The sequence below is a fragment of the Ranitomeya variabilis genome, chromosome 5 (genome assembly GCF_051348905.1).
Source record: "Ranitomeya variabilis isolate aRanVar5 chromosome 5, aRanVar5.hap1, whole genome shotgun sequence".
Lineage (NCBI taxonomy): Eukaryota > Metazoa > Chordata > Amphibia > Anura > Dendrobatidae > Ranitomeya > Ranitomeya variabilis.
The window spans coordinates 363,610,445-363,626,847 of NC_135236.1; positions in this window are offsets into that span (position 1 = coordinate 363,610,445).

Sequence of the window (16,403 nt, forward strand, 5' to 3'; positions counted from 1 at the left end):
ACTGCGACCAGAGTCTTCAGGTCACCCTGGACACTCTGGTCCATCTCGGCTGGATTAGTCAACAGAGAAAAATCCTACCTGATCCCAGCTCAGCGCCTGGTGTTCCTAGGTATGAGGTTCGACTGACCCAGGCCGTGTCTTCCTTCCAAAGGTGATGTTTTCATCTCTCTGCCAGGGAATCCACTCTCTAAGTCGACCAGCTCCTCTTCCCTTACAGTCTTGCATGAGGGTTCTGCGAAAGATGATTGCCTCCATGGATGCCGTGCCTTATGCCCAGTTCCACACCTGTCCTCTTCAGCTGGCTCTCTTGTCTGTTTGGGACAAAAAAACAGTCTCCCTGTACCAACCAGTACTTCTGCCTCTCAAAGTGAGGCAATCTCCGACTTGGTGGACGCTATCCACCTCAATCCTGCGACGGAAGTCCTTTCCCCCTCGTCTTCCTTCATCACACAGCGCAGGGTCGCTGGAACGCCCAGGAAGCCCTTCTCCCCATCAATCTTCTGGAGATCAGAGCAATTTTATTGCCCTACTCCGCTGGCAGTCCCTCCTCACATACAAGCCAGTCTGATTCAATCTGACAATGCCACGGCCGTGGCCTACATAAACCACCCATGCGCGAAACAGGTTATGACAGAGGTGACAAAGATTCTGCGATGGGCGGAACGTCACGTCCCTGCCATATCTGCCGTTCACATTCCAGGGGTGGAAAATTGGGCAGCAGATTTTCTGAGTTGTCAGGGCCTCACATCAGGCGAGTGGTCTCTCAATCCCGCCGTCTTCAGCCAAATATGTCAGAGATGGGGCACTCCGGACATCGACCTCATAGTGTCACTGATGAACCACAATGTTCCTCTGTTCGTAGCCAGGTCCCGGGATCCCCTGGCCATGAGCTGCAATGCCCTAGTGACTCTGTGGTCCCAGTTTCAGCTGCCTTATCTTTTTCTGCCTCTCCCCTTGATTGCGAGGGTCGTGAAAAAGATAAAAGCAGAAGGGATTCCCGTAATCCTGATAGCTCCAGACTGGCGAAGACGTCATTGGTATGTGGTGCTGGTAAACATGCTTTCCAGGACATCCCTCCTGACAGCACCATGGAGGACATCCTCCTCCTTACAGGGACAATAAACACACCCCAATTCCCTCAGTGTTTTTCCTGTCCCTGCAAAGAGGGAGGCACAAGAGGAAGCGCTGCTTACCGGATGGAATCGGGCGGCTGGTGCAAACCTTCTCCCCGTCAAGAAGCTCGGGGCCGACCCCTCCTGCGCAAGGGTCCCTCAGCCACAGAGACCAGTGGGCGGATGAGGTTCCTGGGTAGAGCCACTTCCTCCCGCAAGTGGAGGCTCAGACGCCAGCCAGCATGTGAGTGCCAACTGAAAGTCGCGCAGGGAAGAAGAACCCTTAACCCCTGAAGGTGGTTTGCACGTTAATGACCGGGCCAATTTTTACAATTCTGACCACTGTCTCCTTATGAGGTTATAACTCTGGAATGCTTCAATGGATCCCGATGATTCTGACACTGTTTTCTCGAGACATATTGTACTTCATGATAGTGGTAAAATTTATTTGATATTACCTGCTTTTATTTGTGAAAAAACAGAAATTTGGCAAAAATTTTGAAAATTTCACAATTTTCCAACTGAATTTTTATGCCCTTAAATCAGAGATATGTCACACAATACTTAAATAACATTTCCCACATGTCTACTTTACATCAGCACAATTTTGGAAACAACTTTTTTTTTGTTAGGAAGTTATAAGGGTTAAAAGTTGACCAGCAATTTCTCATTTTTACAACACCATTTTTTTTAGGGATCACATCACATTTGAAGTCATTTTGAGGGGTCTATATGATACAAAATACCCAAGTGTGACACCATTCTAAAAACTGCAAACCACATTCAAGAAGTTTATTAACCCTTCAGGTGTTTCACAGGAATTTTTGGAATGTTTAAAAAAAAAACAAAAAAAAAAAACGAACATTTAATTTTGTTTCACAAAAAATGTACTTCAGCTCCAATTTATATTTTACCAAGGGAAACAGAAGAAATTGTACCCCAAAAGTTGTTGTGCAATTTGACCTGAGTACGCTGATACCCCATATGTGGGGGTAAACCACCGCTTGGGTGCATGGCAGAGCTCGGAAGGGAAGGAGCACCGCTTGACTTTTCAATGCAAAATTGGCTGGAATTGAGATGCCATGTTGCATTTGGAGAGCCCCTGATGTGCCTAAACATTGAAACCCCCCCCCCCCCAGTGACGCCATTTTGGAAAGTAGACCCCCTAAGGATCTTATCTAGATGTGTTATGATAACTTTGAATTCCCAAGTGTTTCACTACAGTTAACGCAGAGCTGTGAAAATAAATCATTTTTTTCCTACAAAAATGGTTTTTTAGCCCCCCCCCCCCATTTTTATTTTCCCAAGGGTTATTACAAGAGAAATTGGACCCTAAAAGTCGTTGTCCAATTTGTCCTGAGTACGCTGATACCCCATATGTGGGGGGAACCACCATTTGGGCGCATGGCGGAGCTCGGAAGGGAAGGAGCGCCATTTGGAATGCAGACTTAGATGGAATGGTCTGCAGGCATCACAATGCGTTTGCAGAGCCCCTAATGTACCTAAACAGTAGAAACCCCCCCACAATTGACCCCATATTGGAACCTAGACCCCCCAAGGAACATATCTAGATGTGTTGTGAGAACTTTGAACCCCCAAGTATTTCACTAGTTTATAACGCAGAGCCATGAAAATAAAATCATTTTTTTCCTACAAAAATGGTTTTTCAGCCCCCCAAATTTTTATTTTCCCAAGGGTAACAGACATTGGACCCCAGATGTTGTTGTCCAATTTGTCCTGAGTACACTGATACCCCATATGTTTGGGTAAACCCCTGTTTGGGCGCATGGGAGAGCTCGGAAGGGAAGGAGCACTGTTTTACTTTTTCAACGCAGAATTGGCTGGAATTGAGATTGGACGCCATGTCGCATTTGGAGAGCCCTGATGTGCCTAAACAGTGGAAACCCCCAATTCTAACTGAAACCCTAATCCAAACACACCCCTAACCCTAACCCCAACACACCCCTAATCCCAAGCGTAAATGTAATCCAAACCCTAATGGGAAAATGGAAATAAATACATTTTTTTACTTTTTTATTTTTCCCTAACTAAGGGGGTGATGAAGAGGGGTTTGATTTACTTTTATAGCGACTTTTTAGCGGATTTTTATGACTGGCAGCCGTCACACACTAAAAGGCGCTTTTTATTGCAAAAAATATATTTTTTGCGTTACCACATTTTGAGAGCTATAATTTTTCCATATTTTGGTCCACAGTCATGTGAGGTCTTGTTTTTTTGCGGGACCAGTTGATGTTTCTAATGGTAACATTTTCGGGCACATGACATTTTTTGATCGCTTTTTATTCCGATTTTTGTGAGGCAGAATGACCAAAAAACAGCTATTCATGAATTTCTTTTGGGGGGGGAGGGGGGCGTTTATACCGTTCCGTGTGTGGTAAAATGGCTAAAGCAGTTTTATTCTTCGGGTCAGTACGATTACAGCGATACCTCATATTTTTTTATGTTTTGGTGCTTTTATACGATAAAAACTATTTTATAGATAAAATAATTATTTTTGCATCGCTTTATGCTGAGGACTATAACTTTTTTTTATTTTTTCGCTGATAACGCTGTATGGCGGCTCGTTTTTTGCGGGACAAGATGACGTTTTCAGTGGTAACATGGTTATTTATACTCGTCTTTTTGATTGCGTCCACTTTTTGTTTGGCGGTATGATAATAAAGCGTTGTTTTTTGCCTTTTTTACGGTGTTCACTGAAGGGGTTAACTAGTGGGACAGTGTTATAGGTCGGGTTGTTACGGATGCGGCGATACTAAATATGTGTGCTTTTATTGTTTTTATTTAAAGAAATGTATTTATGGGAATAATATATATATATTTTTTTCTTTCTTTAGGAATTATTATTTTTTTTTTTTACACAACTAAATATATATATTTTTTTACTTCATAACATTGCTCCGGGGGGGCATCATGTTATAAGGTCAGATCACTGATCTGACACTTTGCAGAGCACTGTGTCAGATCAGCGATCTGACATGCAGGGCTCGTGGCTTACCAGCACCTGCTCTGAACAGGGGCTTGGTAAGCCACCTCCCTGCAGGACCCGGATGCAGCCCTGCGGACATTTTGGATCCGGGGCCTGCAGGGAGAAGAAGGTAGGTGACCCTCAGAGCAACGCGATGTGATCTCAGGGAAGCATGCAGGGAGCCCCCTCCCTGCGCAATGCTTTCCTATACCGCCGGAACACTGCGATCATGTTTGATTGCAGTGTGCCGGGGGTTAATGTGCCGGGGGCGGCCGTGACCACTCCTGGCACATTGTGCCGGATGTCAGCTGCGATAGTCAGCTGACACCCGGCCGCGCTCCCTAAGTGAGCGCAGCCGATCACTATGACGTACTATCCCGTCCCTGGGAATTAAGTCCCAGGTCACCTTGACGGGATAGTACGTCAAATGGGATTAAGGGGTTAAACGCCTGGGTCAGTTACAAAAAATTCAGGATGGAGTCTGTGAAATCCACAATCCAGCTAATAGACAGATGCCTTAATGTGCACCCTTGACTTAAAAAGCACCTATTATCAGGTTCCAGTCCATCCAACATCTCAGATGCCTGAGGTTTGCGGTAAAATTTCAGGATCGGACCTGCCACTTTCAGTTTCAGTGCCTTCCATTCGGCATATCTTCAGCTCCCCGAGTCTTTACCAAGCTGGTAGCAGAAGTGGTAGCCTTCCTAAGAGGCCAAGGTATCATCGTACCATATCTGGACGATTTTCTCTTAGTGGAAGGTTCAGCAGAGGATCTCCGACAACACAGAGAAGGACCATATCCACTATGGAAACTCTCGGCTGGATCATAGGCTCAACTTTTGTCTGTTTATCTCCAGAAAGAAGGAAGATCTTCTTGGGAGTATTACTAGATTCCAGGCACAGGACATCCTTCCTGCCCCTAATGAAACAGGTCAATGCGGGGCGCATGGCGGAAATTCATGAAGGGTCGAGTGTCCATGTTAGCAATGCAAGTCCTGGGCCTCATGTCGGCCTGTATTCAGTGCATCCGCTGGGCACAGTATCATTCAAGAGCCTTGCAGAAGGAAGTCCTTTCGGTTTGGGATCGTCGTCAGTCCTCCCTCGACAACAAAATATCCTCATCCCCTGCCAGGAAGGTCTCTACTATGGTGGATTCAGTCAAAAAACTTAAAGTTGGGCATCCCGTGGATCTCCTCTCCATGCGTAATAATTACTACAGACGCCAGCAAGTGGGGACAGGGCGCACACCTGGAAGGGAAGATCCTCCAGGGAGAATGGCCAACAGACATACGGGCCAGGTCCTTGAACTACAGAGAGCTCTATGCAGCATGGGAAGCCCTAAGGCAAAACTGCGGCATGCTAGAAGGCCGGCACGTGAAAATTCTATCAGACAACGTGACAAAAGTCTTTCCTGCGCCACCAGGGAGGACCGAGACATCAATTGCTTCAGGATCTGGCAGACGTGATATTTTCATGGGCAGAAAGAACAATCCTATTAATAACGGTGGTACATCTCGAGGGGTCCCGGAATGTCATAGCAGACTACCTGAGCCGAAAGAGGATCTACTCAACAGATTGGGAACTAAGCGACGAGGTATTCCAGCTTCTGTGCCATTGCTGGGGCAGGTCTCGGATAGATCTGTTGGCGACCTGGAAGAACGCGAAGACTGACAGGTTCTACTCTCAACCAGTCAGACAACCCAGAGGGGTGGATGCGCTAAGTCAGAGATGGGGACGGTCCCTTTCCTACGCTTTTCCCCCAATAGCGCTCATTCCAACAGTCCTCAGGAAAATACAGGAAGATCAAGCGAGGGTACTCCTGATTGTCCCATATTGGGCGAAAAGGAGCTGGTTTCCGCTTCTGGGGTGGACAGCAGTAGAAGATCCAGTACGCCTGCCACAAAGAAGGGATCACATCCACCAGGGTCCAATTTTCCATCAGGAAAAGTTTTTTTTGGGAGGAAGAATAGAGGTAAGAAAGTCTCTAAATCCACCATCACCAGATGGATTATGTCCGTAATTTCCCTAGCCTATCACTCTCAGGGCATCACCCCCCCACCCCCTTCCCGAGGGCTTAAAAGCTCATTCAACCAGGGCAGTCTCAACTTTATGGGCTGAGAGGGTGGGGGCATCTGTAAGCCAGATTTGTAAGGCCGCAACTTGGTGAAGACTAGACACGTTTTGTAGACATTACAAGTTAGATGTATCATCTAACCAACAGACTGGCTTCGGGAGGAAGGTCCTTCAGGCAGTAATTCCACCCGGAGGAGGTGCTTGGGTATTCTCCATGGTGCTGTCAGGATGGTCATGTAACTTTTTTTGTGCGTCGCCTCCACCATTTTTGACCGCACATGCGTGGCCGAAACTCCGCCCCCTCCTCCCCGGACTGCAGAATGGGCAGCGGATGCGTTGAAAAACTGCATCCGCTGCCCACGTCTTGTTATTTCACAGCGTCCGTTGGTACGTCGGCCCGACGCATTGCGATGGGCCCGTACCGATGGAAGTGTGAAAGTAGCCGTACTTGTTAAAACACTGAGGAAATTAAGGTGGGGTGGGGTGGGGCCTTTTAACCTCTTGTGTGTTTCCTATCCCTGTAAGGAGGAGGACGTACTCCATGATGCTGTCAGGATGGACTCCTGGAAACAATTACCGGTAGGTCTAATACCTATTTTCGGACGCCGCCTGGAGGCTTCCAGATCTTCTCACAAGGTCCGCTCTTCCACCACAGTTCTGGAAGCGCGGGTGCTGTCGTGGACTCCGGTTATTACGTACCGGTAATAGGATTTTACGGTTTTCCTATCGCCAAGACAGCACCCACGGAGAGACTTTCAGAGACTATCACTGGGAGGAACCACAGCACTAAGCACTGATCGGGGCTGGAAGGCGGGGGACCTGGGGGAGCGTCTGACAAGCACAGTGCGCATGCCCAGGAATCCCAGCCCCGCACTGTGCATAATGCATAACACACTGCGGGGTGGGGATTCAGTAGCTGGGTGGCCGCACTGCCCGCACAGGCGCAGTCTGCAACCCAGCAGGTGAGGTCAGACGGCCAATGCTCAATGCGCCTGCCCAAGGCAGAAGAGCACAGCGCAGGCGCCGGATTTCCGAGGAAAACAGCGCTGAGGGAGCGGCGACCAGCGCCCCAGAAGATATGACTGACGGCAGTTTGGCGCTTCAAAGAGGGGGGTTCAGACCTGCCTCCAGGTCTAAAGAAAGGTATTTGGGCAGAATTATAAATACCTTTATTTGGGGAATAACAGCAACAAAAACTAAAAGAGCCACCTTGGTAGAATGCAGCTTTACTGCTGCACAAGGTGGCTCGTTTAGTTTATAACGGCTGGAGGGGGTGACAGTGTCCCTTTAAGGAAATGTCCAAAACCTATCTTTTTAGGGACCTGTTTGGTTTTGAAATTACTATGAGGGCCCTATATATTGGAAATCCCCAAAAGTGAGAATTTTAAAAAACGCACCTCAACGTGTTCAAAATTACTTTCAGGTAGTTTATTAACTCTTCAGGTGCTTTTCAGGAATGAATGCAAAGTGACATAACAAATGAAGAAATGTATTTTTACCATCTAAGGGTATGTGCACACGTCAGGATTTTGTCAGGATTTTTCATCAGGTTTTGTAGCCAAAACCAGGAGTGGGTGATAAATGCAGAAGTGGTGCATATGTTTCTATTATACTTTTCCTCTAATTGTTCCACTCCTGGTTTTGGCTACAAAACCTGAGGAAAAATCCTGACAAAATCCTGATGTGTGCACATACCCTCAATGCTAATAAAGTCTTCCAGCTATAGCGGCCTGTTCAGAAGTTAAGACCATTATTTTCCATGAATTGCCATAGCAAACATCAGGACCACAAGATGAAGATCTCAGGGTGCCGATGAGGTTAGAGAGAGTCCCTGCATTCTTTACAGCTAGATGGTTGCCATTATGAACAGCCGCATTGAAAGGGTTTAACGGCTATAGCTGGTGCCAACACTGATCGTGGCTGATGCAGCAAGTTGTCAGCTATAATGTACAGCTGACAGCTTCTGGATTGTCACCCGTAAGAGGATGCTGGTTTCATATCTCAAGTCAGCAAAAAGACTTATTGGTGGTCATTAAGGGGTTAAAATAGTTAACATTTCCCACATGTCTACTTTTTGGCACAATTTTTGAAACAATCTTTTTTGTTACGACGTTCGCGTTAAAAGTTGATCAGCCATTTATAACCTTTCCATAAAATTTATAGTTTTTTTAGGGACCACCTTGCATTTAAAGTGATTTAGGTATTTTCTATCATATAGACCCCTCAAAGTGACACCATTCTAAAAACTGCACCCCTCAAGGTGCTCAAAATCACATTAGACGTTTATTAAGCCTTCACATGCTTCACAGGAATGAATGGAATATGGAAAAAATGAACATATAACTTTTTGCCACAAATGTTACTTTAGCCCCCAAATTTTTATTTTCACAAGGATAGCAAAAGATAGACCCCAAAATTTGTTGTGCAATTTCTCCTGAGTACGCAGATACCCCATGTGTGCAGGAAAACCACTGGGCGCATGGCAGGGCTTGGAAGGGAAGGAGTGCCATTTGACGTTTGGACTACTAAAGTGTCTGGAATTATGTCGCATTTGGAGAGCCCCTGATGTGCTTAAACAGTGGAGACCCCCCCACAAATAACCCCATTTTCGAAACTAGATCTCTCAAGATGTGTGGTGAGCACCTTGAACCCTCAAGGGCTTCACAGAATTTTATAATGTTGAGCTGTGAAATTTAAACACATTTTTTCCACAACAGTTATTTTAGCCCCAAATTTTATTTTCACATGGGTAAACAGGAGAAAATGGATGCTAAAATTTGTTGAGTAATAATTCCTGAGTACACAGATACCCCATATTTGTTGGAAAAGCATTAAGCTACTTACGGGTAGCGGCATTTCTCGGAGGCCCATGACAGCACGACGAGAGAGGGGATCCGCCCATTAGGAAACCTACAGATACAAAAGGGCGGCACCTCTCCCCTGCATCAGTTGTATTTCAGAGCCTTGAGAGGACTACCGCGGTTAGTGGCATGCAAAAATATACATTATATACAGTTTATATACAAAATTTTAACCAATATATTGGAACTGGGTATCATACGTGAGATATATACATTATAGGAGGTGCAACCCCCACGTGAATAGGGAGGGAACTAAGGGTGCTGTCATGGGCCTCCGAGAAATGCCGCTACCCGTAAGTAGCTTAATGCTTTACTCGGACTCCCATGACAGCACGACGAGAGAATTACAGAGATGTAACACTACCTTAGGGAGGGACTATAGCTTGCAGCACCCTTAACCCGAAGGTGAGATCAGAGGAGGCCCCTAAATCCAACCTATAGTGTTTAAAGAAGGTGGACGGGGATGACCATGTGGCCGCCTTACATATCTGGTCGATTGATACTCCAGATTTTTCCGCCCAGGATGTGGCCATGGCTCTGGTGGAATGCGCCCTCAGATTCTGCGGAGTCGGACCCCCACCTGCAGTATAAGCCAAAGAGATAGCCTCCCTAATCCACTTCGCTAGTGTGTACTTTGATACCCTGAGTCCCTTTCTAGGATTTTGGAAAGATAAAAATAACGCATTATCTTTCTTCCATGTATCGGTAACAGAGATGTATTCTAACAGGCATCTCCTAACGTCTAGCGTATGCAGTAGTTCTTCCTTAGGGTTGGAGGGATTAGGAAGAAAAGATGGTAACACTATCTCCTGTGACCTGTGAAACCGAGATGACACTTTTGGTAAATAGGCCGGGACCGGTCTGAGGACTACCCTATCTGGCAGAAACTCTGTATAAGGGGAAATTCTGGAGAGTGCTTGTATGTCTCCCACTCTACGGGCAGATGTTATCGCTACCAGAAATGCTGTCTTAAGGGATAAGGCCTTAATTGAAGCTGATTGCAATGGTTCAAACGGCTCTCTAGTCAATGCTGACAGGACTAGATTAAGATCCCAAGGCATAGATCTATCCTTATGTATGGGTCTAGCCCTACTAGAAGCTTTAATGAACCTTGAGATCCAATAAGTATTGGCAATGTTACAGGAAAACAAGGCCCCTAGGGCCGAGACTTGTACCTTTAGGGTACTAGTGGATAGATCTAGCTCTAAGCCCCTTTGCAGAAATTCCAAGATCTGTTTTATAGGTATTCCCTCTTCTAAATTAAAGTCAGAAGAGGCCAGGAATTTCCGCCAGGTTCTAGCGTAGATTGTTGTCGTAATCTGCTTCCTACTTTTCATAAGGGTTTCAATTAAATTTGGGGAGAACCCTTTGTCCTTCAGTAACGCCCTCTCAAACTCCATGCCGTTAAATGGAGATTCTTTACTTGAGGATGGCTGATCGGACCCTGGTAGAGTAAATCTGGAATGTCCGGAAGCACCCAGGGGTCCTCCACTGACATGATCCTGAGCCAGGTGAACCAGGCCCTTCTGGGCCAGAATGGGGCAATCAAAATAACTCTTGCCCGATCTTCCCTTATCTTCCTGATTACCAGAGGTATCAGGGCTAGCGGGGGGAACGCATAAGCCAGCCGAAAGTCCCAACTGATCAGAAAGGCGTCTACCGCCAGAGGATTCTCCCTGGGATTTAGGGAACAGAATTTTATTGTCTTTCGATTGTCTCTGGTGGCAAATAAATCCACCTCTGGATGTCCCCATTTGTGGACAATCTGGTTGAACACGAGACTGTTTAGAGACCACTCCCCTTGTCTCAGGGTGTTGCGGCTTAGAAAGTCCGCTTTCACATTTTCTTTTCCTCTTATATGCAGTGCGGTTAAAGATAGAAAATGGTTTTCCGCAGTCTGGAATAGACGATCTGTCACTCTCATCAGTGATTCGGAATGAGTTCCAGCCTGGTGATTTATGTACGCGACCGCCACCTGGTTGTCCGAGAGGATCTTGACGTGGTGACCCTGCAGATATATGAGTAATTTTTTAACTGAAAGTTCAATTGCCATTAACTCTTTTTGGTTGGAGGAGGCTGATGTTAGGGGGTTCCATAGACCCTGAACTATCATGTCATCCATGTGTGCTCCCCAACCCGAAGGGCTAGCGTCTGTTGTTACAATACGTGTTACCTGTGTCACCCACGGAACTCCCGCCGATAAATTGTCACTGTTTAGCCACCATCTAAGAGATGTAAGGGCTTCTGGACCCAAAGTAATCTGACTCTGCAAAGACCCCTGTAAAACTCTATCATTAACCAGTACCTCGGATTGTAAAGGTCTGGTGTGAAATTGGGCCCAACGGACAGCGGGAATGCATGAGGTTAGAGATCCTAACAGTGACATAGCCTGTCTAAGGGTCATGGATGGTTTATCAATTGCTTTAGACACTTGTTGTTGGATGTGTAACAACTTGTCAGGCGGAAGACAACACTGTTGGGTTTCTGAATTCAACAACAGCCCTAAGAATCTCTGTATCATTTGGGGCTGTAATCGGGATTTTTCATAATTTACGATCCACCCCAGATGCTCAAGTTTGGTTGTGGTTGTTTCTAGATGTGAGAGGCAATGGTCTGCTGAACTTCCTACTATAAGGAAGTCATCCAAATAGGGGACAATCAGGATGTCAGATTCTCGCAAGTGCACCATGACCTCGGCTGTTATGATTCTAGTGGTAGAGAATCTCTGGTATTCAGACTAAGTCCGCAATAACATAGAACTGCTCTAGGGAGGTGGAAACTAGGCTAACCGCATAACTGATCCTAACACACAACTAGAAGTAGCCGGTGAACGTGCCTACGTTGATTCTAGACGTCTCGAGCCAGCCGGAGAACTGACTACCCCTAGAGGGAAAATAAGACCTCACTTGCCTCCAGAGAAATTAACCCCAAAGATATAGAAAGCCCCCAACAAATAATAACGGTGAGGCAAGAGGAAAACACAAACGTAGAGATGAACTAGATTTAGCAAAGTGAGGCCCACTAAACTAGATAGGCAGAAAATAGAAAGTGAACTATGCGGTCAGCAGAAAACCCTGCAAAAACATCCACGCTGAGTATTCAAGAACCCCCGCACCGACTGACGGTGTGGGGGGAGAATATCAGCACCCTAGAGCTTCCAGCGAGCTAGAAAATCACATTTTGAGCAAGCTGAACAAAAAACACTGATAATGCAAATGATCCAAAGTATGCAAACTGGACTTAGCTTTTCTTGCATGAGGCAGATGGCAAGGAATCAGGAGGAGACCAAATAGGACTGAATACATCGATACCAGGCAAGAGACTGAGTCCTAAGGAGGACTAAATAGGGAAAACCCACAGCTTAATGAAACAGCTGAAGCCCAGGCATGCAGAAAGACATGACTCATACAATACCATTAGTGACCACCAGAGGGAGCCCAGAAACACAGTTCACAACAGTACCCCCCCCTTCTACTGTGGAGATGGACCCAGTCAAGGTCCGTGCCATTCATGACTGGACTCAGCCCACGTCTGTTAAGAGCCTTCAGAAGTTCTTGGGCTTTGCTAACTTTTACCGTCATTTTATCGCTAATTTTTCTAGCGTAGTTAAACCTTTGACGGATATGACCAAGAAAGGTTCTGATGTTGCTAATTGGTCTCCTGCGGCCGTGGAGGCCTTTCGGGAGCTGAAGCGCCGGTTTACTTCAGCACCAGTCTTGTGCCAGCCGGATGTCTCTCTTCCCTTCCAGATTGAAGTTGATGCTTCTGAGATTGGTGCGGGGGCCGTTTTGTCGCAGAGAAGCTCTGATTGCTCTGTGATGAGGCCATGCGCTTTTTTTTCCAGAAAATTTTCGCCTGCTGAGCGGAACTATGATGTTGGTAATCGGGAGTTGTTGGCTATGAAGTGGGCATTTGAGGAGTGGCGTCATTGGCTCGAGGGAGCTAAGCATCGTGTGGTGGTCTTGACTGATCATAAAAATCTGATTTATCTCGAGTCTGCTTTAGCTTTGCTAAATCTAGTTCATCTCTACGTTTGTGTTTTCCTCTTGCCTCACCGTTATTATTTGTTGGGGGCTTTCTATATCTTTGGGGTTAATTTCTCTGGAGGCAAGTGAGGTCTTATTTTCCCTCTAGGGGTAGTCAGTTCTCCGGCTGGCTCGAGACGTCTAGAATCAACGTAGGCACGTTCACCGGCTACTTCTAGTTGTGTGTTAGGATCAGTTATGCGGTTAGCCTAGTTTCCACCTCCCTAGAGCAGTTCTATGTTATTGCGGACTTAGTCTGAATACCAGAGATTCTCTACCACTAGAATCATAACACTCGGCCACTAACTTTGTAAATACCCTAGGAGCCGCTGATAAGCCAAAGGGAAGAGCTCTGAACTGGAAGTGACGAATCTGTCCCTCCATTGTCACAGCTACTCTCAGGAATCTCTGGAAGTCTTCATGTATTGGAACATGATAGTATGCGTCCTTTAAATCTACAACTACCATGAAGCAGTGTTTAAACAACATTTTTATTGCTGTACTGATTGTTTCCATTTTGAATGATTCATTGACCAGAAACTCATTAAGGCTTTTGAGATTTATGATCGTTCTAAACGATCCGTCTGGCTTCTTGATCAGAAAAAGAGGAGAGTAGAATCCACTCCCTTTTTCTGATCCTGGGATTTCGATCAAAACATTCTTGGAGCATAAGTTCATGACCTCTGCTTCCAGGGCTGCTTGTTCAAGGGGGGAGGAACGTAAAGGGGTTAACTTAAATTTATCTCGAGGCCAGTGATTGAAGTCAAGTTTTAGACCTTTTGCTATAATGCCTCGGACCCATTTACTGTTCGTAATGTCAAACCATGCTGAAGAGAATGCTGAGTCTACCCCCCACGGGGATTGCTAGTCATTGGTCCGGCTTTTTCTGTTCTTTTGAGGAACGGCGAAACATATAGCCCGTACCTCTTCCGCGTCTATCCTCCCATCTAAAACTCTCTCTAGAGGGTGAGGACCCGCGTTTCTTTCCGCAACCAAATCTCCTTCTATTGAAGGGCCGACGGTAGGATGCTGAAGACGGATTAGGAAATTTCTTCTTGTCATCCCCCGCTTTCTCCAGCAACTCATCCAGAGTTGGACCAAAGAGATATTCTCCCTTACACGGGATTGCGCAGAGTTTAGCTCTGGATTGAATGTCGCCTGACCAGCACTTCAACCATAAGGCTCTACGAGCCGCGTTGGAGAGCCCTGCCGCTCTAGCCGCCATCCTGACTGAGTCCACCGAAGCGTCTGATAGAAAGGCCACAGCATTTTGAATTGTTGGTAAAGCCTTCAGAATAGTATCTCTGGAAGCGCCGTCCTTGAGCTGGGACTAACTGATCCAGCCAGACCATTAAAGACCTGGCTGTACATGTCGCGGCAACCGCTGGTCTGAGAGATCCTGCCGCCGTCTCCCAGGTACCCTTAAGGAAAATGTCCGCTTTCCTATCAAGGGGGTCCTTGAGGGTCCCCATATCCTCAAATGGCAACGAGGCTCTCTTGGATGCTTTTGCCACCGCCGCCTCCAACTTAGGGGCTTTATCCCATGTCTCTACAACCGGATCATCAAAAGGGTACCTGCGTTTTAATGCTGGCGGTAAGGAACCCTTCTTTTCCGGTTTCTTCCATTCCCGGAGGATCAAGTCTTGAATCTTTTCGTTCACTGGAAAAGATCTATGTTTTTTACGATCCAATCCGCTGAACATCATATCCTGTTTTGAGGGCTGCGGCCTGGGCTCTTCTATACCCATTGTGCCTCTAACAGACTTGACGACTTTGTCAATTCTGTCCAGGGGTAGACAGAATCGTCCAGACTCCTCATCTGAAGAAGAGGAAGGACTTGAGTGATAGGCACCCTCTTCTCTTTCTTCCTCCGAAGAATTAGAGTTCAGGGGGGTCCTATGTTTTGAACCTCCCGCTTGGGATAGGGACCGTAGGGATTCCCTTACTTCCAAACGGATCATTTCCTTCAGGTTAGCCGCACTCACAGATTCTTCCGCTACCTAGGGGACGACAATATAGGTGATAACTACTATCTGACCTAATGTCACTTCCACCCAACCACTCCTGTAGACCTCACCGTCTGTTGTATACAGGGGGCACATAATTTTTTGGGACAAGAATCAGGTAAGGGGTCCCCACAGAGGGCACATTCCTTATGCTTTGACTTGTCCGTGCTTTTCTTCCCCTAGAATGATAAAGTATAAGGGGCCTGCGTCACAGAGTGAACTTTCATGTAGATCCCTTACCCGTGCGCCAAAGTAAGTACCGGAATACGAGGGGGTTCTTTCCTAGCCGAAGCTCTGGATCCTTTTGCGGATGAGCTTCTTCGACTGGACTGGTCGCTTCTGTCCTTGTCTTTGGGCTTCTGACACACCTCATCCAGCAGCTGCTGCTGCTGCTGCTCACCACCACTCTCCATGACGACTTGCGACCAAAAGCAGGGTTCTGCAGTCGTCACCTGCTTAAATCCCCCTTGGATCCGGTCAGCAGATAGGCCAGCGCTACCCTATTGGCTCAGGATACAGCAGGGAGGGCAGGAAACCTTGTGGGAAAAACTGGCATTCAGGATGCGATGGGCGCCGCCATCTTGGATTGACTGCGCATGCGCAGACACCCGGCGACCCGGAAGCGGCTACTAACTCTGCCCCCTCACGTCACCGCACCCGGAAATGCTCCAGCACACGCTGAGAGCGGTGCAGGATGCCGGGGACGGACCGCAGCGCTCCGGGTGTTCACCCACAGTCCTGACGCCGGCACCCCATATTCGCCGCACCGCTGCACCACCAATGGAATATACTTACCGGCGCTGACGCTGATGGAGGCAGGAAAATCCTCCGGACTCCGCTCCCTGCTGCGAACGCCACCGCGTGCAGTCCAGCCAGGACCACCGTGGCGTCTCCAGGGTTCTACGCACCGGCCGAGGTAGGAGACCCCCCCGCTACCAGATTCGGTCCGGCCGGCCTGGGCTCCTTTAGATCAATCTGTAGGCACCCGTCCCTTTAGGAACAGGAAACCAACTGATGCAGGGGAGAGGTGCCGCCCTTTTGTATCTGTAGGTTTCCTGTTCCTAATGGGCGGATCCCCTCTCTCGTCGTGCTGTCATGGGAGTCCGAGTAAACAACTGTTTGGGCTCAGGGCTGGGAAGGGAATGACTTCTATTTTGGCTGGAATAGGTTGCGGATACCATGTCACATTTGAAGAGCCTTTGACATGCCAAAACAGCTGAAACCCCCCACAGCTGAACCCATTTTGAACACTACACCTCTCAAGGAATTCATCTAGGGGAGTAGTGAGCATTTTTAACCCTTGGGCGATTCACAAACTTGTATAACATTAGGCTGAGTAA